Source organism: Schistocerca piceifrons, chromosome 3, assembly GCF_021461385.2.
Source record: "Schistocerca piceifrons isolate TAMUIC-IGC-003096 chromosome 3, iqSchPice1.1, whole genome shotgun sequence".
NCBI classification, from domain to species: Eukaryota; Metazoa; Arthropoda; class Insecta; order Orthoptera; family Acrididae; genus Schistocerca; species Schistocerca piceifrons.
This window is the reverse complement of record NC_060140.1, coordinates 757,006,878-757,030,746: the sequence shown is the minus strand read 5'-3', so window position 1 is coordinate 757,030,746 and position 23,869 is coordinate 757,006,878.

The following is a 23,869-nucleotide window of genomic DNA, read 5'->3' as shown; positions in this document are numbered from 1 at the left end:
CGTACGAGACGTAACACACGTCCCGAGCACCTTGATATTGACAAAAAGAAGAGGCAGCCACGCTAGGGCGCGTCGACCTCTCGCAACCGGATTTGCCCTGTAGAGAGCTGTCCAGCGAACAAGTGGAAACCGCACGCAGCCTCACACGCTCTTGACGCACGCTCCTGTGCGATCCTGGCAGGAAGGAAGGTTTCAGTTTTGCAGTCTGGCTGAAGAATGAATAAATTGCTCCCCATGAACAGATAATGCTTGTGTAGTCGTTAATAATGAATGTTTGCGGTATTCCATTAGATGTTCTAAATACCTGTGAGTGTATGTGTGTGTGTGAGTGTGTGTGTGTGTGTGTGGTGTGTGTGCGTGCGTGTGTGCGATTGATTTCAAAGTTACGAAGTCTATACTCATACGTCCATATGGCTGTCCAAGTGAATGGACAACAGAGTACGTCGAGCAGCTCAAATAGAAAACACATAGGAATCTACTTTGCATGCCAACTTCAGAAGCAGATGATCTCGGAAGTCACAGATATACTGGCGTCAAGACACGTACAAAGAAATTTACAGTTGTACACTCAAGAAGTGTTCCTGAAATGTCCATGGTTATTTACCAGTAGGCTGAACAATATTTGGACTTCATAAGCTCGTAATGTTCTCCAGGGGAGACCACATTTTTCTGCAAACATCAGAATAAAGAAATTAAGTAAAAGTGTAATAAATGGTAAGGATCATAAAGTTACCGGTCGCAGGTTCGAATCCTGCCTCAGGCTTGGATATATATGATGTCCTTAGGTTAGTTAGGTTTAAGTCCTTCAAGTCTAAGGGATTGATGACCTCAGATGTTGAATGTAAGGAAGCAGACGTACGTGCATTGTGTTGCACAAGTGCCGGATGTCAGTTTGTGGGTTGGAGTTCTATGTCTGTTGCTCTTGGTCGGTCAACAGAGGGATTGTTAATGGTTCAAATGGTTCTGATCACTATGGGACTTAACTTCTGTGGTCATCAGTACCCTAGAACTTAGAACTACTTAAACCTAACTAACCTAAGGACATCACAGACATCCATGCCCGAGGCAGGATTCGAACATGCGACCGTAGCGGTCGTGCGGCTCCAGACTGTAGCGCCTAGAACGGCTCGGCCACTCCGGCCGGCGATGGTTAATGATGTTTGCTGATGATGCCGGAGTTGTCCGATAATGTACACTTTACTCTCGATTGCAGACACATCTGACTGCCGGGCACGCCAAGACAATCTGTCGACACTGTTTGGTTACACGAGCGGTATACAGGCGAGTGTTATCCTGCTGGAAAACGCCCCCTGGAATGCTGTCCATGAATGGCAGTACAACAGATCGAATCACCAGACAGACGTACAGATCTGTAGTAAGGATGCGTAGGATAAACACGAGAGCGCTTCTGCTGTCATACGAAATCGCATCGCAGACCATAAGTCTAGGTGCAGGTGGAGTGTGTCTGGCACACAAAGAAGTTGGTTGCAGACACTCAACTGGCCTCCTCCTGACTACCACACGACCATCATTGTCATCGAGGTAGAAGCAGCTTTCATCAGAAAACACAACAGACCTCATCTCTGCCCTGCAGTGAGCTCTCGCTTGACGCCACTGAAGTTGCAAATAGCCGGCCAGTGTGGCCGTGCGGTTCTAAGCGCTTCAGTTTGGAACCGCGTGACCGCTACGGTCGCAGGTTCGGATCCTGCCTCGGGCATGGATGTGTGAGATGTCCTTAGGTTAGTTAGGTTTAAGTAGTTCTAAGTTCTAGGGGACTGATGACCACAGCAGTTGAGTCCCATAGTGCTCAGAGCCATTTGAACCATTTTTGAAGTTGCAAATGACGGTTGTATGGGGTTAGCGGAATGCATGCTACAGGGCGTCAGGCTCGGAGCTGTCGTTGAAGTAACCAGTTTGTAACAGCTCGTTGTGTCACTGTGGTGCCAAGTGCTGCTCGAATTGCTGTTGCTGCCATAGGTCCAACACGGTAGTCTTATCTCTAGGCAGTGCCACACGGCCGGCCAGTGCTCGGTCTTCTTGAGACCGTACATTCTTTTGATCACCACTGCCAGCAATCACGTACTGTGGCTACATTCCTGCCAAGCCTTTCTGCAATATCGTAGAAGGAACATCCAACTTCTCGTAGCCCTATCTCGTTGAAACTCAGTGAGGTGTTGATAATGGCGTCTTTGTCGCCTTAAAGCCATTCTTGACTAACATCTGTCTCAAAGGTAACTAAGGCTCACGACCGTTACAACGCGTTTTTAGAGAAAACCTGATTTGCATCCTTCTAGTGGCACTAGTGGATGAACAGTCTGAAATATTGTTCGGCAGTGTATCTCATTTACTTTTGAACTAAACAGTAGAATACGCTAAGTATTTAATAATTTTATATGATATCGAACATCCCATCATATTATATTTTATTAAGTTCTTATGTGCAACTGCGTTTATTGTATGTAGAACAATTATTTAGGTAATTAAAATGATTTCCGATCCTGACAGCAAGATGCCATGCTAACGGCATGACAACATTATCCATGACAACATTATCTGGTCATAAGTATTGGGATACCTATTAAAGTGCGAGTCATTTATGAGGGCGGCCGAGTTTAGGTTCGTTCTGCGCATCTAACGTCACAAAACGATTTTGGCTTACTGCCTGGTGGTTCTGGTAGTACGCTGGGTCGCTGTGGTTGTGTTGCATTTTGTATGGGGCTGTGTGCTCGGAGCCGTGGAGTACCATTTGTGTCAACTGCTTCAATGGGGAGTACTTATGGAGCCATTTTTGGTCCTCTTTTGTATGAAATAAATTTATTATTATTTTAAAGTGACATTATCACTTAAATGATTTAATTCTTGTTGCTTTAATTGCAACTTGGGTACTGAGAAATTTAGTAGTGTAACTACGCAAGATTTAACAGTGGCACATGCCCCTTTATCTTCCGTAATCTGTTAATTACCGAAAGACCTTAAGCTCATACTCATATGATGTGATTTTCTTAAATGATTGTATTTTTATGTCATGTTATTGTTTTTTAAATTTGCTGATCACTGGTGTACTGTTCCAAGTATTAAAATGTTTCAGGTAGCTATTACTTGGGTGGCACGCGCAGAACCGCAACGGAGAGAGTGGTTGCGTGCCTTACGTGTCCGATGTCGGCGCCGCCTGGTGTCCGTTGTTAGTTTTGGTGCACCTAAGTATTGTGTTGCCTCCTCTCTTGCGGCCCCGTCGTGTTCTTTTCATGAACATTTCCTTCAAGGCACTTTAGTTAATTTTATGCTAGTATTATTTTAATTTCTTACATTGGCAAAATTGTGCGGCCTTCATTATGCACACTCTTTGTCATAATGTCTCATATATCATGATGTGCGTGTGTAATGGTGCAATAAATGGATGATTATTATATCTGTTTTGGCACCCTTCATGCCTCCTTTCTTGTCCCTATTGGTACGTTATCCTTGTGTTGGTAACCCACATCAGTGTTCGTATCATTATCTATTTCCTTTTTTACAAGCGCGATAAGGGGACTTCACACTAACCACGAAAAACACCTTCACACACCATCAAAATAGCATCCGAACTTCACTTCTGGAATTACACATGATGACAGGTACGGTTCTTGAGGCACTCGTCATACTCAAAGTATTCCATCACATTTCCACATGGTGCAGCGTGATTCGTCACTCATAATCACTAGTCTCCGGTCATCCATTGTCCAGTGACTTATGAGGAGCTGCTAGAGCACTGTATCCCAGTCTCTTTAACTCACTACGCCCAGTCACTGTACTTCCGGAAGCACTTTGCAGCTCACGAGTGATTCTTCAATTTTTTAGAAACACATTCATCAGTGCTCGACGGTCTTCTTCACAATCATATCACCAAAAATTAGACTTGGGCAGATTCAGAAGCGTTGAAACGTTCCTGCTGGATTTGTCAGGTGACGTCCAGTGACTAGTCCACATGCGACGTCACTGAATTCTCCTGAGCGACCCGTTCAGATGTTACTGCTTCTCTACTCAAAACACGATTTTTCTTGCCCCTTTTTCACTGTCGGATCCGCCTCTCGCGATATCTAGTGGTCAATGCCGCATCAGATAGTAGTGTCCGGATACTTTTGATCTGGTAGCACATCAGGGGGGGGGGGGGGGTTCAGAACAGAAGGTACGAACTAACACCGTATGTATAATCCAAGTTTGATTCAAAATAATCACCAGACGCCTGAGCACAGTTATCCGAATGTTTCACGAGCCGCAGGATTCTCTATTCCCAGAATTCCTTCGGCTGTGCACTGTATCCTGCAGTTCGTCTTCCCAGTTGGAGTGCTTCCTTCTGACATGTTTTTCTTTATGCGAACCAAACGCATGGAAGCAGGAAGGCGACATGTCCAGGCTGTAGGTGGATGTTCAGGGTGTTCCGACTTGAACTTGGGTATTCCTTTTTTCGTGTGACCTTGGAGGTGTGTGGACGCGCGTTATCCTGACGCAGAATTACTCCTCCCTTCGTGAGCAGCCCAGGCCATTTACTCTCGGTGGACTTGTGTAGGCTGTGGAATGTCACACAGTACACGTCACTGTTAACGAGAGGCGTCTGAGGAAATACACGGGTACATGTTAAAGATGAACCAAGTTTTGCACAGTCGTCATTACGTTGTTGGCTGTAATTTGGATTTTCTTCCATTTTTTGTCGTACATTTTTCTCAGGACTTTGATGGATACTTTTAGAACACATACAATTACACGAGGAACATTTTTTCACAGATTACTTTACTTTTCAACTTTAAAATGATGCACATTATTCTTAGTAATTAGATAAACAAATATGTGTACCAGCTTGATAATATGTCTTAGAACTATCGTAATATTGTATTAAACAAATGTGGATGATACATAGCAACTCTTACTTCACAAAATTTAAATAAATTTGACAGTAACGCACTTTGAAATATTTTGTACCACAAGAAGTTGTGTTACAGTATGTACAAAGTCTGTACGAAATTTCACCTTGTTATTTGCATTTGTTCCACAGAAAATGTTCCTTATAAACTGAAAAATGAAAGTTGTAGGAAATGCAGAAAAAATTGACTAGCATTTAAGCTAGAAACAAGTACGTTAATGTTGCCACAACCATATATTACGTTATTTGGTCTTCATGTAGCACTTTTCTTGTAATCTGGTACCCTATTCGGAGTGTCCTTCACTGACAATTCAGAACTAGCAATACGCTCATCAGAAATCTAATTCATTAGGTTTTCAGTGAAACAACTTGCACCAAATCCTAGTCTCACAAAGATCCTCATTCTCCCAGTGTTACCGTCATTGAACACCAAAAAGCACTATGTGAGGGAATTTTAATAGTAGATGACAAAAATGTTGTCGTTAGGCGTCTCTCCTAAATGAGTTATTAAAACTTTTGTACTGGCTTCTGTTCCACCATGTATGATTTTCTTTAATAAATCGTAATTGTGGCGTGTAAGTAAATACTGGGTCAAGCACAAAAAATCTGATTTAGAGATAATCAACAAAAGGTATTTGGCAATTGTACAAAAGCACCATAAAAGTTGGGAATCGCGACACAAACACAGAACAATACAGGTTTCATGTCTTATATGTATTTTTATTCTAAGTCAGTAGTTTTAAGAACAAAATGACACAAAATTTGATGAAAATAAGACGTTCTGTATGCAATGGCTGTAACATAAATAACGATACAAGTGCCATCATAACCATTTTCACTCATTTCACAATGTTCCCGTAAAGCCTCTTATTCTCCTCTTTTAAAAATGGAATCACTTTTCTTCAGACAACCTAGGTTCACAATGTAATGTTTACAGCTGCACCTGTTGATCAAAAGGCTTCACGTTCCTCTTCAAGATGTAATATTCATTCAACTCTTCAGTTCCATTGAGAGTTCTCCGAACTTGCAATACTCCTAGCCGTTCGGCAGCAGTTTGATCCACTCTGCTTCTAAAATACGCACATTGGTAAAATCCATATTTTTCTCAGCAGCTGACTTTAAGACGTAAAAATGTCTTTCTTGCGTATCTTGTGGATGGTGTTGTGCACGTAGATTCAGTGATGAGGCTGGCTAAATCTTTCGAACTTCGCACACTGTTAGCCCCTTTCGTTTCTCAATGTGAGCAAAATCACGAACGCAAAACATAAAATAGTGTGCTTTTACCAAAAAGTAGTGTTTTATTTCCGTAAAGAAATACTTTTCTTTCAGGTAAGTAAATGAGTCCACGCAAGAAGTTAACTATAACCTCATAATCAGAACGATGATTTTTTTTGTAATGAAATTCCTTTCAAAAATAAATTAATCGAATTAAAATACCTTAACGTTACTTACGTTGATTCCAAGCCCTATGATAAATGTTAGAATGACAATCAGGGCCTAACTAATGCTTGGGAGCCTCTTTAGCTGGAACCTCAATGTTGTCTTCTTTTTAAGCATATTCCATTCCTTCGCCGCCTAATTTCTTCCTTTCACTTTAAGTACTACCTTTACCACTCTTCCTCCGCTCTGGTGCAGTTTTGCCATGCATTTTGCATTATCGTGTGTTATTCACATGTGATAATTACTTCAGCAATGCCCTATTGTTGCAAACAGACCACAGAGCTTCTTCAGTTGTCAGCAATTCCCGCAATTGCACGCCAAGACACTAACAGAGAATTGGCGCATGACGCATTATTTCAAAATCTTAGACACGAGTGCCATCTTTAGATAGCCGTAAACATTGTTTCCCGTTGTTCTGGTGCTCGTGTCAAAATATTTGCTATTGGCTTTGGCATTTACAGCGGACTTTCACCAGTATCTCAAATTTTACTTATCTGGCACTTGACCCGTTACTTACGTACATGCCACAATTAATCGCATCGTAAATGGTCTCACAGCTTTATATACTCGACATACGTCTTCTCTGACGGCAGGTAATAATAAAATAGTGCAAACAAGGACAGAGTCGTGAAAAAACGGGACTTGGCACTGCACATTGGTCGAAACATGATGGCTTTTAGAGCGCTTGTAGAACGTATTAAACTCTGAAAACTGGAGACAATATTTTTCTCATACTACAGAACTATCTGGTGGCAAACAAACATTTCAGCTTTTTTGACCAATCTTTCATACATTCGCCCTTACTGGCTTTTTCGTGCTCGGGGAAGTCAATGGGTACCGGACCTTGGACATTGAAAAGCACGGTGAGCATAACCCCACCCACTGAAAGCACAGCTGTGAATTTTTTATTGCGAGGTGATGACGCATGCTTCGTGTCTCTAGGCGTCCCACTACGTTATTCCAAAGTGGCGTACGCAAATTTCAGCGGGTTTGACTGGGTAGAATGGGGAAGACGCACGATCTATCTGAGTTTGACCGAGGGTATATTGTGATGGCCCGGAGGCTCGGGACGAGTATTTCGGAAACTGAACGACTTGTCGGGTGATCGATGAGTGCAGTGGTCAGTGTCTTCAACACACAGTCAGGGTGAAACAACGTCCACACGTCGTGGGGTTGAACGGCCACCCCTCATTACAGATGTTGGACGTTATAAGCTGGACAGATTGGTAAAACAGGATAAGCGGCGAACTATGGCGGAACTAACATCAGACTTCAGTGCTGGACAGAGTAAAAGTGTGTCTGAACACACAGTGCACCGAACACTCCTAAAGATGGTCCTCCGCAGCCGACGACAAACGCATCTGCCAATGTTAAGACCACGACATCGGCAACTATGAGTGAAATGGGCACGTGAGCATCGGCACTGGACGTTGGCGCAGTGACAGAGCGTTGCATGGTCTGATGAATCCCGTTATCTTCTTCATCAGGCTGATGGGAGGGTGCGAATCCGTCGTCTTCCAGGGGCACAGCTCCGTGACACCAGTACTGCAGCATGGCGACAAGCTGGTGGCGGTTCCATTGTGCTCAGTGGAAAATTAACGCGGGCATTCATTGATCCAGTGGAGCTCGCGCGAGACACTACGACGGCCAAGGAGTATCGTACACTGGTTGAAGGCCACGTAAACCCCTCCATGAAGATCTTGTTTCCCGACAGCAGTGGCGTTTTCAACAAGATAATGCGCCATTTATCAATGCCAGTACTGTGATGGACTGGTTCGAGGAACACAGTGAGTTCTATTTGATGTGCTGGCCCCCCATCTCGCAAGATCTGAACCCAATCGAACGTATCTGGTGTGTGACTGGAATTTACGGGAATTGGGTGACCTGTGTGTGGGCAGATGTGGTGCCAACTTCCACTAGCCATCTACCAAAGTCTCATTACTTCCACGCCACGACGCGTGCCAAAGGTGGACATACCGGCTATTAGGTAGGTGGTCATAATGTTCTGGCTGATCAGTTTATACACTACTGGCCATTAACATTGCTACACCAAGAAGAAATGCAGATGGTAACGGGCATTCATTGGACACATATATTATACTAGAACTCACATGTGATTACATTTCCACTCAATTTGGGTGTATAGACCCTGAGAAATCAGTACCCAGAACAACCACCTCTGGCCGTAATAACGGCCTTGATACACCTGGGCAATGAGTCAAACAGAGCTTGGATGGCGTGTACAGGTACAGCTGCGCATGCAGCTTCAACACGATACCACAGTTCATCAAGAGTAGTGACTGGCGTATTGTGACGAGCCAGTTGCTCGGCCACCACTGACCAGACGTTTTCAGTTGGTAAGAGCTCTGGAGAATGTGCTGGCCAGGGCAGCAGTCGAACGTTTCCTGTATCCACAAAGGCCCGTAAAGGAACTGCAACATGCGGTCGTGCATTATGCTGCTGAAATGTAGTGTTTCGCAGGGATCGAATGAATGGTGGAGCCACTTGTCGTAACATATCTGAAATGTAACGTCCACTGTTCAAAGTGCCGTCAGTGCGAACAGGTGACCGAGACGTGTAATCAATGTAACCCCATACCACCACGCCGGGTGATACGCCTGTGTGGCGATGACGAATACACGCTTCCAATGTGCGTTCAGCGCGATGTCACCAAACACGGATGCGACCATCATGATGTTGTAAACAGAACCTGGATTCATCCGAAAAAATGACGTTTTGCCATTCATATCCCCATCTGTTGACTCAGGGACCGAGACGTGGCTGCACGATCAGTTACAGCCATGCGGATAAGTGCCTATCTCGACTGCTAGTGATACGAGGCCGTTGGGATCCAGCACGACGTTCCGTATTACCCTCCTGAACCCACCGAGTCCATATTCTGCTAACACTCATTGGATCTCGACAAACGCGAGCAGCAATGTCGCGATACGATAAACCGCAATCGCGATAGACTATAATCCGACCTTTATCAAAGTTGGAAACGTGATGGTACGCATTTCTCCTCCTTACACGAGGCATCACAACAACGTTTCACCAGGCAACGCCGGTCAACTGCAGTTTGTGTATGAGAAATCGGTTGGAATCTTTCCTCATGGCAGCACGATGTAGGTGTCGCCACCGGCGCCAAGCTTGTGCGAATGCTCTGAAAAGCTAATCATTTGCATATCACAGCATCTTCTTCCTGTCGGTTTAATTTTGCGTCTGTAGCACGTCATCTTCGCGGTGTAGCAATTTTAATGGCCAGTAGTGTATTTTGCTCATGCCTACAGTATTCCATTCACCATATTAAACTGCCGCGAAGTCATTTTCGCAGTCAGTCTGCGCCGGTTCTCAGCGGTCCTAAAGAGGTCACGCTGTACCGCTGCGGCCGCGGGGAATCCCGCGCGTTTCTGCAGCAGGTGGCGAGGCACCTCCTGCGAACCCGCCGGGACCGAGCTCAGTCGTGCCCCGCTCCGTCCCCGCAAAGACGGGAGATACCCTGGCCTCTCCGTTAATGACAGCCTCAGCGGACTGTCACAACCCGCTGCCTGAGCCCACTGCCTCCGTAATCTCACACATTGCCGAACAGCTCTTCCTTTTTTCAAGGTGACCCAATAATAAACCTGTCTTACTTCCTCCGTATCATCCTTTTCAACAATTAAACGACGACCCTATCAGAACAAGTATTTATTTCATATTTTAAGTCGGTAATCAAGTAACGGGCCTATGGGTTCGTGATTTCCTGTCAGAGTCGTAGTAATCAACCGAAAACCATCGAGCAAAAGAAATCCGGCTTTTCCTAAGGAAGTTTTATAGGCCCTCTTCTCTTCCTAATCTGTATAAACAATTTAGGAGAGAATATGAGCAGCCCCCTTGGACAGTTTGATGATGTTGCTGTCACTGACCATCTAGTAAAGTCATCAGAAGATAAAAACCGGTTGCGAAATGTCTTAGACAGGATGTCTGTAAAGCAGGAAAAGTGGCAGTTGTATCTGAATAAGAAAAAGTGTGAGTCATCGACAACACAACGAAAACAAATCCATTAAATTTCACTTACACGATAAAGGTCACAAATACAAATAAATTAGAAGGATCACATAGATAACGTTGTGGGTAAAGCAAACCAGACACTGCTTTTTACTGGCAGAGCGGGTTTAAAAATGATACAGCCTACACTACGCTTGTACTACTGCGAGCTATGGAATCCTTAACACATAGGATTGACGGATGACGTCGAAGAAGTCCAAATAAGGACAGCTCGTTTTGTATAATCGCGAAATAGGGGAGAAAGTGTCACACATATGATCTACATCTACATCTACATTTATACTCCGCAAGCCACCCAATGGCGTGTGGCGGAGGGCACTTTACGTGCCACTGTCATTACCTCCCTTTCCTGTCCCAGTCGCGTATGATTCGCAGGCAGAACGACTGCCGGAAAGCCTCCGTGCGCGCTCGAATCTCTCTTATTTTACATTCGTGATCTCCTCGGGAGGTATAAGTCTACATCTACATCTACATCTACATCTACATGATTACTCTGCAATTCACATTTAAGTAATTCATATGACCGGTTTCGGTTCATTGAAAACCATCTTCAGATCTGTAAAAATAATTCTACTGATATTTCAGTTGCAGGAGTAACCCGTCCAAATACAGCAACTTTCACATGCTACGTCACATTTAAGTGCCTGGCAGAGGGTTCATCGAACCACAATCATACTATCTCTCTACCATTCCACTCCCGAAAAGCGCGCGGGAAAAACGGGCACCTAAACATTTCTGTTCGAGTTCTGATTTCTCTTATTTTATTTTGATGATCATTTCTATCTATGTAGGTTGGGCTCAACAAAATATTTTCGCATTCGGAAGAGAAAGTTGGTGACTGAAATTTCGCAAATAGATCTCGCCGCGACGAAAAACGTACTTGCTTTAATGACTTCCATCCCAACTCGCGTATCATATCTGCCACACTCTCTCCCCTATTACGTGATAATACAAAACGAGCTGCCCTTTTTTGCACCCTTTCGAGGTCCTCCGTCAATCCCACCTGGTAAGGATCCCACATCGCGCAGCAATATTCTAACAGAGGACGGACGAGTGTAGTGTAAGCTGTCTCTTTAGTGGACTTGTTGCATCTTCTAAGTGTACTGCCAATGAAACGCAACCTTTGCCTCGCCTTCCCCACAATATTATCTATGTGGTCTTTCCAACTGAAGTTGTTCGTAATTTTAACACCCAGGTACTTAGTTGAACTGACAGCCTTGAGAATTGTACTATTTATCGAGTAATCGAATTCCAACGGATTTCTTTTGGAACTCATGTGGATCACCTCACACTTTTCGTTATTTAGCGTCAACTGCCACCTGCCACACCATACAGCAATCTTTCCTAAATCGCTTTGCAACTGATACTGGTCTTCGGATGACCTTACTAGACGGTAAATTACAGCATCATCTGCGAACAACCTAAGAGAACTGCTCAGATTGTCACCCAGGTCATTTATACAGATCAGGAACAGCAGAGGTCCCAGGACGCTTCCCTGGGGAACACCTGATATCACTTCAATTTTACTCGATGATTTGCCATCTATTACTACAAACTGCGACCTTCCTGACAGAAAATCACGAATCCAGTCGCACAACTGAGACGATAACCCATAGGCCCGCAGCTTGATTAGAAGTCGCTTGTGAGGAACGGTGTCAAAAGCTTTCCGGAAATCTAGAAATACGGAATCAACTTGAGATCCCCTGTCGATAGCGGCCATTACTTCTTGCGAATAAAGAGCTAGCTGCGTTGCACAAGAACGATGTTTTCTGAAACCATGCTAATTACGTATCAATAGATCCTTCCCTTCGAGGTGATTCATAATGTTTGAATACAATATATGCTCCAAAACCCTGCTGCAAACCGACGTCAATGATATAGGTCCGTAGTTCAATGGATTACTCCTACTACCCTTCTTAAACACTGGTGCGACCTGCGCAATTTTCCAATCTGAAGGGACAGATCTATCGGTGAGCGAGCGGTTGTATATGATTGCTAAGTAGGGAGCTATTGAATCAGCGTAATCTGAAAGGAACCTAATCGGTATACAATCTGGACCTGAAGACTTGCCCGTATCAAGCGATTTGAGTTGCTTCGCAACCCCTAAGGTATCTACTTCGAAGAAACTCATGCTAGCAGCTGTTCGTGTTTCAAATTCTGGAATATTCCATTCGTCTTCCCTGGTGAAGGAATTTCGGAAAACTGCGTTCAATACCTCCGCTTTAGCGGCACAGTCGTCGGTAACAGCACCATCGGCACTGCGCAGCGAAGGTATTGACTGCGTCTTGCCGCTTGTGTACTTTACATACGACCAGAATTTCTTCGGATTTTGTACCAAATTTCGAGACAATGTTTCGTTGTGGAACCTATTAAAGGCATCTCGCATTGAAGTCCGTGCCAAATTTCGCACGTCTGTAAATTTTAGCCAATGTTCGAGATTTAGCGTTCTTCTGAACATCGCATGCTTTTTCCGTTGCCTCTGCAACAGCGTTCGGACCTGTTTTGTGTACCATGGGGGATCAGTTCCATCTCTTACCAGTTTATGAGGTATGAATCTCTCAATTGCTGTTTCTACTATATCTTTGAATTTGAGCCTCATCTCGTCTACATTTGCATAGTCGGTTCGGAAGGAATGGAGATTGTCTCTTAGGAAGGCTTCTAGTGACACTTTATCCGCTTTTTTAAATAAAATTATTTTGCGTTTGTTTCTGGTGGATTTGGAAGAAACGGTATTGAGCCTAACTACGACGACCTTGTGATCACTAATTCCTGTATCAGTCATGATGCTCTCTATTAGCTCTGGATTGTTTGTGGCTAAGAGGTCAAGTGTGTTTTCGCAACCATTTACAATTCGCGTGGGTTCGTGGACTAACTGCTCGAAATAATTTTCGAAGAAAGCATTTAGGACAATCTCGTAAGATGTTTTCAGCCTACCACCGGTTTTGAACAAGTGTTTTAGCCAACATATCGAAGGAAGATTGAAGTCCCCACCAACTATAACCGTATGAGTGGGGTATTTATTTGTTACGAGACTCAAATTTGCTCTGAACGGTTCAGCAACTATATCATCGGAGTCTGGGGATCTGTAGAGGGAGCCAATTATTAACTTAGTTCGGCTGTTAAGTAAACCTCCACCCATACTAATTCGCATGGAGTATCTACTTCGACATCACTACAAGATAAACCACTACTGACAGACACAAACACTCCACCACCAATTCTGCCTAATCTGTCTTTCCTGAACACCGTCTGAGACTTCGTAAAAATTTCTGCAGAACTTATTTCAGGCTTTAGCCAGCTTTCTGTACCTATAACGATTTCAGCTTCTGTGCTTTCTATTAACGCTTGAAGCTCAGGGACTTTCCCTGCACGACTACAACAATTTACAACTACAATTCCGACTGTTCCTTGATCCAAGCACGTCCTGTATTTGCCATGCACCCTTTGAGATTGCAGCCCACTCCGTACTTTCCCGAGGCCTTCTAACCTAAAAAAAACCGCCCAGTCCACGCCACACAGCCTCCGCTACCCGTGTAGCCGCCAGCTGAGTGTAGTGAACTCCTGACCTATTCAGCGGAACCCGAAACCCCACCACCCTATGGCGCAAGTCAAGGAATCTGTAGCCAATACGGTCGCAAAACCGTCTGAGCCTCTGATTCAGACCCTCCACCCGGTTCTGCACCAAAGGTCCGCAGTCGGTTCTGTCAACGATGCTGCAGATGGTGAGCTCTGCCTTCATCTCGTAAGCAAGACCGGCAGCCTTCACCAAATCAGATAGCCGCTGGAATCCAGAGAGAATTTCCTTAGATCCAAAGCGACACACGTCATTAGTGCTACCTGCAGCTGGCTTCACCCTGTGCTCTTCATGGCATCTGGAAGGACCCTTTCCACATCAGGAATGACTCCACCCGGAATGCACATGGAGTGCACACTGGATTTCTCCCCCTCCTTAGCCGCCATATCCCTAAGGGGCCCCATTACACGCCTAACATTGGAGCTCCCAACTACCAATAAGCCCACCCTTTGTGATTGCCTGGACCTTGAAGGCTGAGAATCATCCTCTGAAACAGGGCGGGCAGCTGCATCTGGCTCAGCCAGAGACAGTATCTGAAACCTGTTTGTCAGTCGCACCGGGGAGGCTTTCTGATCAGCCTCTGGGAACTTTAGCTGCCTGCCACCCCTTGGAACGACCTCCCAATCAACCACAGTCGAGGGCTCAGCCCCACTGCGGGCAGCAACCAGGGCAACCACAGTGGCAGACCGATCTGGGGACAGACGGGACGAGGTCGACATCCCCATGATACCCAAGTCCGGCTCCCCACAGTGGTGCCCATTGGCAACAGCCACAAGCTGCGCAACCGAAGTCAGCACCGCGTGCAGCTGTGAGCGAAGTAGGGGGAAGCAATATATTCGATACCTCATCCAGAAACGCACCCTCTCGAAACCTGGACAGCAAGCTACACCGTGATGCAGAGCGCCTCTCTTGCAGAGTCTGCCACTTGAGTTTGTTAAACATCTCCGTAACGCTATCTCGCTTAACAAATAACCCTGTGACGAAACGCGCCGCTGTTATTTTGATCCTCTCTATCTTCTCTGTCAATCCGACCTGGTACAGATCCCAAACTGATGAGCAATACTCAAGTGTAGGTCGAACGAGTGTTTTGTAAGCCATCTCCTTTGTTGATGGACTACATTTTCTAAGGACTCTCCCAATGAATCTCAACCTGGCACTCGCCTTACCAACAATTAATTTTATATGATCATTTCGCTTCAAATCGTTCCGCACGCATACTCCCAGATATTTTACAGAAGTAACTGCTACCAGTGTTTGTTCCGCTATCATATAATCATACAATAAAGGATCCTTCTTTCTATGTATTCGCAATACATTACATTTGTCTATGTTAACGGTCAGTTGCCACTCCCTGCACCAAGTGCCTATCCGCTGCAGATCTTCCTGCATTTCGCTGCAATTTTCTAATGCTGCAACTTCTCTGTATACTACAGCATCATCCACGAAAAGCCGCATGGAACTTCCGACACTGTCTACTAGGTCATTTATATATATTGTGAAAAGCAACGGTCCCATAACACTCCCCTGTGGCACGCCAGAGGTTACTTTAACGTCTGTAGACGTCTCTCCATTGAGAACAACATACTGTGTTTTGTTTGCTAAAAACTCTTCAATCCAGCCACACAGCTGGTCTGATATTCCGTAGGCTCTTACTTTGTTTATCAGGCGATAGTGCGGAACTGTATCGAACGCCTTCCGGAAGTCAAGGAAAATGGCATCTACCTGGGAGCCTGTATCTAATATTTTCTGGGTCTCATGAACAAATAAAGCGAGTTGGGTCTCACACGATCGCTGTTTCCGGAAACCATGTTGATTCCTACAGAGTAGATTCTGGGTTTCCAGAAATTACATGATACGCGAGCAAAAAACATGTTCTAAAATTCTACAACAGATCGATGTCTGTGATATAGGTCTATAGTTTTGCGCATCTGCTCGACGACCCTTCGTGAAGACTGGGACTACCTGTGCTCTTTTCCAATCGTTTGGAACCTTCCGTTCCTCTAGAGGCTTGCGGTACACGGCTGTTAGAAGGGGGGCAAGTTCTTTCGCGTACTCTGTGTAGAATCGAATTGGTATCCCGTCAGGTCCAGTGGACTTTCCTCTGTTGAGTGATTCCAGTTGCTTTTCTATTCCTTGGACACTTATTTCGATGTCAGCCATTTTTTCGTTTGTGCGAGGATTTAGAGAAGGAACGGCAGTGCGGTCTTCCTCTGTGAAACAGCTTTGGAAAAAGGTGTTTAGTATTTCAGCTTTACGCGTGTCATCATCTGTTTCAATGCCATCATCATCCCAGAGTGTCTGGATATGCTGTTTCGATCCACTCACTGATTTAACTTAAGACCAGAACTTCCTAGGGTTTTCTGTCAAGTCTGTACATAGAATTTTACTTTCGAATTCACTGAACGCTTCACGCATAGCCCTCCTTACGCTAACTTTGACATCGTTTAGCTTCTGTTTGTCTGAGAGGTTTTGGCTGCGTTTAAACTTGCAGTGAAGCTCTCTTTGCTTTCGCAGTAGTTTCCTAACGTTGTTGTTGAACCACGGTGGGTTTTTCCCGTCCCTCACTGTTTTACTCGGCACGCATCTGTCTAAAACCCATTTTACGATTGCCTTGAACTTTTTCCATAGACACTCAACATTGTCAGTGTCGGAACAGAAATTTTCATTGCGATCTGTTAGGTAGTCTGAAATCTGCCTCCTATTACTCTTGCTAAACAATAAACCTTCCTCCCTTTTTTATGTTCCTATTTACTTCCATATTCAGGGATGCTGCAACGGCCTTATGATCACTGATTCCCTGTTCTGCGCTTACAGAGTCGAAAAGTTCGGGTCTGTATGTTATCAGTAGGTCCAAGATGTTATCTCCACGAGTCGGTTCTCTGTTTAATTTCTCGAAGTACTTTTCGGATAGTGCACTCAGTATAATGTCACTCGATGTTCTGTCCCTACCACCCGTAATAAACATCTGAGTGTCCCAGTCTGTACCTGGTAGATTGAAATCTCCACCTAAGACTATAACATGCTGAGGAAATTTATGTGAAATGTATTCCAGATTTTCTCTCAGATAAGCGAGTTGGAATGGCAATCATTAAAAGAGAGGCGTTTTACGATGCGGCGAGACCTTTTCATAAAATTTCAACATCAACTTTTTACTCTGAATGTGAAAATGTTTTATTTACACCAGTCTATAAATGGAGAAAAGATCATCGTAAAAAATAAGAGAAATCAGAGTTCGTACAGAAATATTTGAGTGTTCGATTTTTCCACATGCTTCTAGAGGGCGGAGCGCTAGAGAAATTGTCGGAAGGTGGTTTGAAGAATCCTCTACTAGGCACTTAATTGTGATCTCGAAGGAGGCATGTAGACGTAGATGTAGATGCAGGTGGTTTGGTGGATGTCATGAGGGAAATGGGAAAATTTCTAAGGCCTTTTTTCACATCAATGCCGTTGTGTTCCCGTCACTCTATTGCATGTTCCTAGACTTGGTCCAGATGTCATCGAGAAAGTCTTTCAAACATGCGGTAGTAGACTGCGCTTGGTATTTGTGCCTAGTTGTTCTTTCCTCTGTGGGTCCCAAATTTAAAAGATATGAAAAGTGTTTTCTATTGACAAGAGTCCTACTACTTAAAAACCTAATGCTGCGTTTCTGTACTTGTATTATCACAGATAAAAAATTGTGTTCATTATTAATGGCAATTGAAACAAAAACTTTTTTCCTCCTATTTCTTCGAAAACTGACATTTTTGAGACAGCGGCTGTTGATAAAATATGAGGATTTTTGCAAAGAAGGAAACAGTAACAGGTCACTGTTAATAATGCAATTTATTTACATAAATAGTGATGTTAATGGTTTTGAACCGAGTGGTTCAGATTCAGACGGCTGTTCAGGATTACATCACATTTGTTCTTGTTAGTTCTTGGAAAAAAAATTTGTCGTAAGCTTTTTTCCAACCTCTAATGAAAAAAACGTAAACAGCCGTTTGAAGATGAATCTGTCGGTTCAAAACCGGTAAAAGTGGTATAAATAGCATAATTAACAGTAGCTGGTTGCCGTTTTCTTCATTTCAAGAATCAACTTGCAAAAAATTTGTTTTTAGCACTTAGAACCAGTGAGTTTCCTAATATGGAATAAGGTATTTATTTTCTAACTCGTCTCACTATTTTTTGCGGTGATGCAGTGGAAACATAATTCCGTGGTATCAGAATATCTTCTCAGTTTTTTGGATACAAATTAGTCATATGCAGACTGAGATACTATGTTTTCTCACTCTCCAGACGAATGCCATATTTGTATTTGGAACATTCCCCACTCTTTATTTCATGGGTACGACACTAAATATTGCCCCGTTTGTAAGTTATTCACTAACTCAGAAAGCGTGTCACTGGTGCTCAATTTCTTCTTTGAAATCAGAGCATCGAACAATCTCTTTCAACTCAGAACACGGCATTTGATCACTTCCCAATGAACGTTTCTCGTCTTCTACCCGTTGCTATTCGTCCTCATTTAGACCATACGGTCGATGACAAGACTTGGAGTTTTCAGTACGATTCTACCACAAAACGACAAAGTCTCTGATGGTTCGCCAACACCGAAGAAGGTGCCAGTGTAACGTACCGTCGAACCAGAATTTTCTGGTGGTTTCGCAATGGTTGTATGGAAATTCTGTACGGTGTACTCCACTGGAGGGGAGACTACGTAGAACGTCTGAAGCATTAAAATCATCGTTATAACGTTTCTCTATTTTTTTTAATACAGTCTCGAAACTTTTTGGACTCGCGGGATATAATTCAGCTAATTATCTTAGAAGATAAAATTTAAAATAAAAGCAAACTTTTTATTCCATTTGTAAATCTGGAGACAGCTTTTTATAAGGCTGACTGGAATACACTCTTTGAAATTCTGAACGTAGTTAGAATAAAATACAGGGAACGAAATGTAATTATAATTTGCACAGAAACCAGCCTGCAGTTATAATAGCAGAAGGACATGAAAGTAAGGCAGTGGTTTGGAGGAGAGTGAGACAGGGCTGCAGTCTATTCACTGTTGTTCAATGTTTACAATCTGATTGGATTGGATTGTTTGGGGGAAGAGACCAAACAGCGAGGTCATCGGTCTCATCGGATTAGGGTAGGACGGGGAAGGAAGTCGGCTGTGCCCTTTCAAAGGAACCATCTCCGCATTTGCCTGAAGCGATTTAGGGAAATAACGGAAAACCTAAATCAGGATGGCAGGACGCGGGATTAAACCGTCGTCCTCCCGAATGCGAGTCCAGTGTGCTAACCACTGCGCCACCTCGCTCGGTGTTACATTCTGAAAGCAGTAACGGAAATCAAAGACAAATTTGGAAAGGAAGATGAAAAAAAAAATAAGATTTGGTGATCACATCATAATAATGACAGAAATTTCACATAACTTGGAGGATCAATTAAGTTCTCTTGAAAAAAGTCTCTAAGATAGACATAAATAAAAATAAAACGAAGGTAATGCATTGTATTGGAATTCATTCAGACAGTGCTGAGGGGTCTGCATTGGGAAATAAAATACTAAAAGTAATGGGTGAGTTTTGAGTCCCTAGATAACTGAGGATGTTCGACGCAGAATGGATGAAAATCAAACTGGCAAAACCAACAAAACTGTTTCTGCAAATGACATATATTGTAATCCTTACATACTATAAAAATGGGTGTATGTATGAGCATATTGATGTGTCGGCAGCTGGGCCAACACCTTGTAGATCGAGATGGCTGAAAATGCACGCTAGACTAACGCAGACGGGCGTGAAGTACTGGAACAGGCTACGTAATTAATGCTATGAAGAAAAGTACGTAGCTGGATTAATACTTATCTTTAATCAATCATTGTGGTACATCACTCTTGACTATACACAGGAGACTTTAATTACAATCACTGTAAGGCTAATGGCGCCTTGCTAGTTCGTAGCCATTAACTTAGCTGAAGGCTATTCTGTCTCTCGGCTAATGAGAGAGAAAGGCTTCGTACATCTAGTCGCTAGCTAGGTCGTCCGTACAACTGGGGCGAGTGCTTGTTCGTATCACGAGACCTGCCTTGTGGTGGCGCTAGGTCTGCGATCACACAGTGGCGACACGCGGGTCCGACATGTACTAAATGGACCGCGGCCGATTTAATCTACCACCTAGCAAGTGTGGTGTCTGGCGGTGACACCACACGTATGCCTGTATGTTCCACATCTCCTCCTAAACCACTGGGCCGATTTCAATCAAAATTTGGTATACACATCCCTTACTGTCAGGCAACAATAGCTGTAGGGGTAAGAACCATCTACCTGTCATACTTCAGATGATATGACGTGATAACACTGAGCTGCGTGAAAACTGCCCCACTGTGCACGACGTTTAAATATATTACCTTTTTGCTGCTAACTCTGTTCGGAACTTTTTCTGCAGGCATCCATATACACTGGCCACCCAGAACATTACGACCACCGACCTACTATCGATACAAAGCTGTCCAGACGATAACAATGTCACTGGTGAGGGATGACTGCTACACACACACACACACGGTGCAAGTAGTACCAGTGAGCGTGCTGTCCGTGTGTAGAACGGCGAAAGCACACGATCTGTCTGAGTCTGACCGAGGGCAGATTGTGATATCCCGGATGCTCGGCACGAGCATTTTGGAAACTGCACGACAAGTCGGGTGTTCGAGGAGTGCTGTGGCGAGTGTCTGAACACGTGGGCGAAACCAAGGTGAAACCACGTCGAGACATCATGGTATCGGGCGGCCACCCATCATTATAGATGTCGGACGTCGTAAGTTGGGCACACTCGTAAAACAGGACAGACAGTGAACTGTGGTGGAACTAAGATCAGACTTTATTACCGACCAGAGTGCAAGCGTGTCTGAACGCACAATGCACCGAACACTCCTAACAATGGGCCTCCGCAGCCGACAATCCATGAATGTGCCAACGACATCGCCAATTACGGCACATGAGAGTCAGTACTAGACGTTGGTGCGTGGCAGCGCGTTGCATGGTCTGATGAATCTCGACACCTTTTTCATCAGGCCGATGGGAGGGCGCAAATCCGACATCTTCCAAGGGAATAGCTGCTTGACACCCCTGCTGCAGAACGGAGACAAGCTGGCGACGGCTCCATTATGCTCTGTGGACTTTCACGTGGACATCCTTGGGTCCAGTGAAGCTCATGCAAGGCACCATGGCGGCCAAGGAGTATCGTACAGTGGTTGCAGACCACATATACCCCTTCATGACGATCATGTTTCCCAAATGCAGTTGCATTTTTCAGGAAGGTAATGCGCCATGTCACCAAGGCCTGTAGTGTGATGGAGTGGTTCGAGGAACACAATGGCGAGTTCCAGTTGATTTGCTGGCCCGCCAAGTCGCCAGATCTGAACCCGATCCAACACATCTGTTGTGTGACAAAACGTGGCGTCAGTGCTGATCGCCCAGTTCCCCGGAATTTACGGGACTGAGGTGGCTTGTGTGTGCAGATGTGGTGACAACTGCCTCCAAGGCCACGACGCGTCATCGCTGTTACCCACGCCAAAGGAGGACATACTGGCTGCTAGGTAGCTGGTCATAATGTTCTGGCTGATCAATGTATGCCGCTGAATGTACCTACTAAATTATATCATTGTATGATATACCGGATGACAAAAAGTCAGTATAAATTTGAAAACTGAATAAACCACCGAGTAACGTAGATAGAGAGGTAAAAATTGACACACGTGCTTGAAATGACATGGGGTTTTATTAGAATAAAAAAAAAAACAAAGTTCACAAAATGTCCGACAGATGGCGCTGGACAGCAAAACGTCAGAGACTGCTCATGACAATCGTGTATAAAAGGAGCTGTAATGAGAGAGAGAATCAGATGCGCCAGCAGTTGCAGCATGTTGACGTTACCTGAAAAGGCGCTTTTAGTGAAGCTGTTTTATCATAATGGGGAATGTGCCAGTTCAGCGTTACGTTCCTATCGCCACAGGAAGGGGATTCGAACGGGTAAATGTCCGTTGACAAATGCAGCTGTGGCGAGAATGATTTCGAAGTTCGAAGCCACGGGTAGTTTAGACGATAGACCCCGTAGCGGCCGACCGAGCACAAGGCGTAATGCTGCTGAGACAGTTCAGGAAGAAATGGAGACTGTAGCGGGTTCATCTATGCACAGGGAAGTCAGCGCTCGTGCAGTCGCACGTCGCACCGGCATTCCATACACTACTGTTTGGTTGGCACTTAGGCGTACCCTCCGATGCTATCCGTACAAAATCCATCGGCATCATGAACTGTTACCTGGCGATTTAGTGAAGCGGAGGGCATTTGCGGTGTGGGCGTTTCGAAAGATGGCGGAAAATGACGATTGGTTGAGTAACGTGTTGTGGACCGACGAAGCTCATTTCACGCTCCGAGGGTCTGTCAACGCCGACAACTGCAGAATTTGGGCTACCGAAAATCCTAGAACTGTCGTGGAAACTCCATTGCACGACGACAAAGTCATGGTATGAGTTAAATTTACCACATCTACCGTTATCGGGCCTTTTTTCTTCGAGGGAATGCGTGATTCTGGTTTTGTAACTGCTACGGTGATGGGTGAGAGGTACGCCGATATGTTACAGTATCGCACCATCCCCAGCCTGGCTGACAAACACCTGCTGGAACGTACGATGTTTATGCAGAATGGCGCTCCACCACATATTGCTAGACGCGTGAAAGATCTCTTGCGTGCGTCGTTTGGTGATGATCGTGTGCTCAGCCGCCACTTTCGTAATGCTTGGTCTCCCAGGTCCCCAGACCTCAGTCCTTGCGATTATTGGCTTTGGGGTTACATGAAGTCGCAAGTGTATCGTGATCGACCGACATCTCTCCAATGCCTCATCATAACTCCGGACATGCTTTACAGTGCTGTTCACAACATTATTCCTCGACTACAGCTATTGTTGAAGAATGATGGTGGTCATATTGAGCATTTCCTGTAAAGAGTATCATCTTTGCTTTGTCTTACTTTATTATGCTAATTATTGCTATTCTGATCAGATGAAGCGCCATCTGTCGGACATTTTTTGAACTCTTGTATTTTTTTGGTTCTAATAAAACCCCATGTCATTGCAAGCATGTGTGTCACTTTTTACCTCTCTATCTGCATTATTCCGTGATTTATTCAGTTTTCAAATTTATACTGACTTTTTGGTCATCCGGTATGTATATCAGGAGATATGACGTCATAAACTCTGAGATGCGTGAAAAAATGCCGCATCATACACGGAGTTTTAATACACTTATTCTTTACCACAACTACATTCCTACAGTCGAGTTAAGGAAATCCTTCATACCTGGCTGCGCTCTGACAGGTTTCTAATGCGACGCCCAAACGGTTGTAGGCGAAAACAATAACCGTCTAAAGGGTTGTGAAGAGGCGTTGCCACAGAGAAGTTTACAAACTCACGTTGTAGCTGCACTGCCGGTTGTGCCCAGCGCACAGAAATAAACATTACAGAGTATACTGTAGTTATACATTTGTACATTACAGATATTTCTTTGTGCGAGCGTTTCATAATTTCAAAGACGTTTTCATGAAAACACGGAAATGAAAGTTTGTTGTTATTGCACTACAAACACAGATAATTTTTTGTTTTCGTTTCTAATACGAAATTGCCAAAATGAATACCCGGCCAATTCCGGGTTTGTCAGCTGGTATGAAGATAAACTGTGCTATGAAGTATGTCACGCGTGCCCTGATGGGCAGGCTTGTATGAAAACGAAACGTGTACGAGAAACAGTTCCGGCATTCCGGCACGGAAAGGATAGAAGCTTTTGAAATGATGTGCTGTAGAAGTATGCTGAAGATTATGTTAGTTGAACGGATAACAAATGGAAAGATGCTGAATGGAATCGAGCAGATAAGAAATC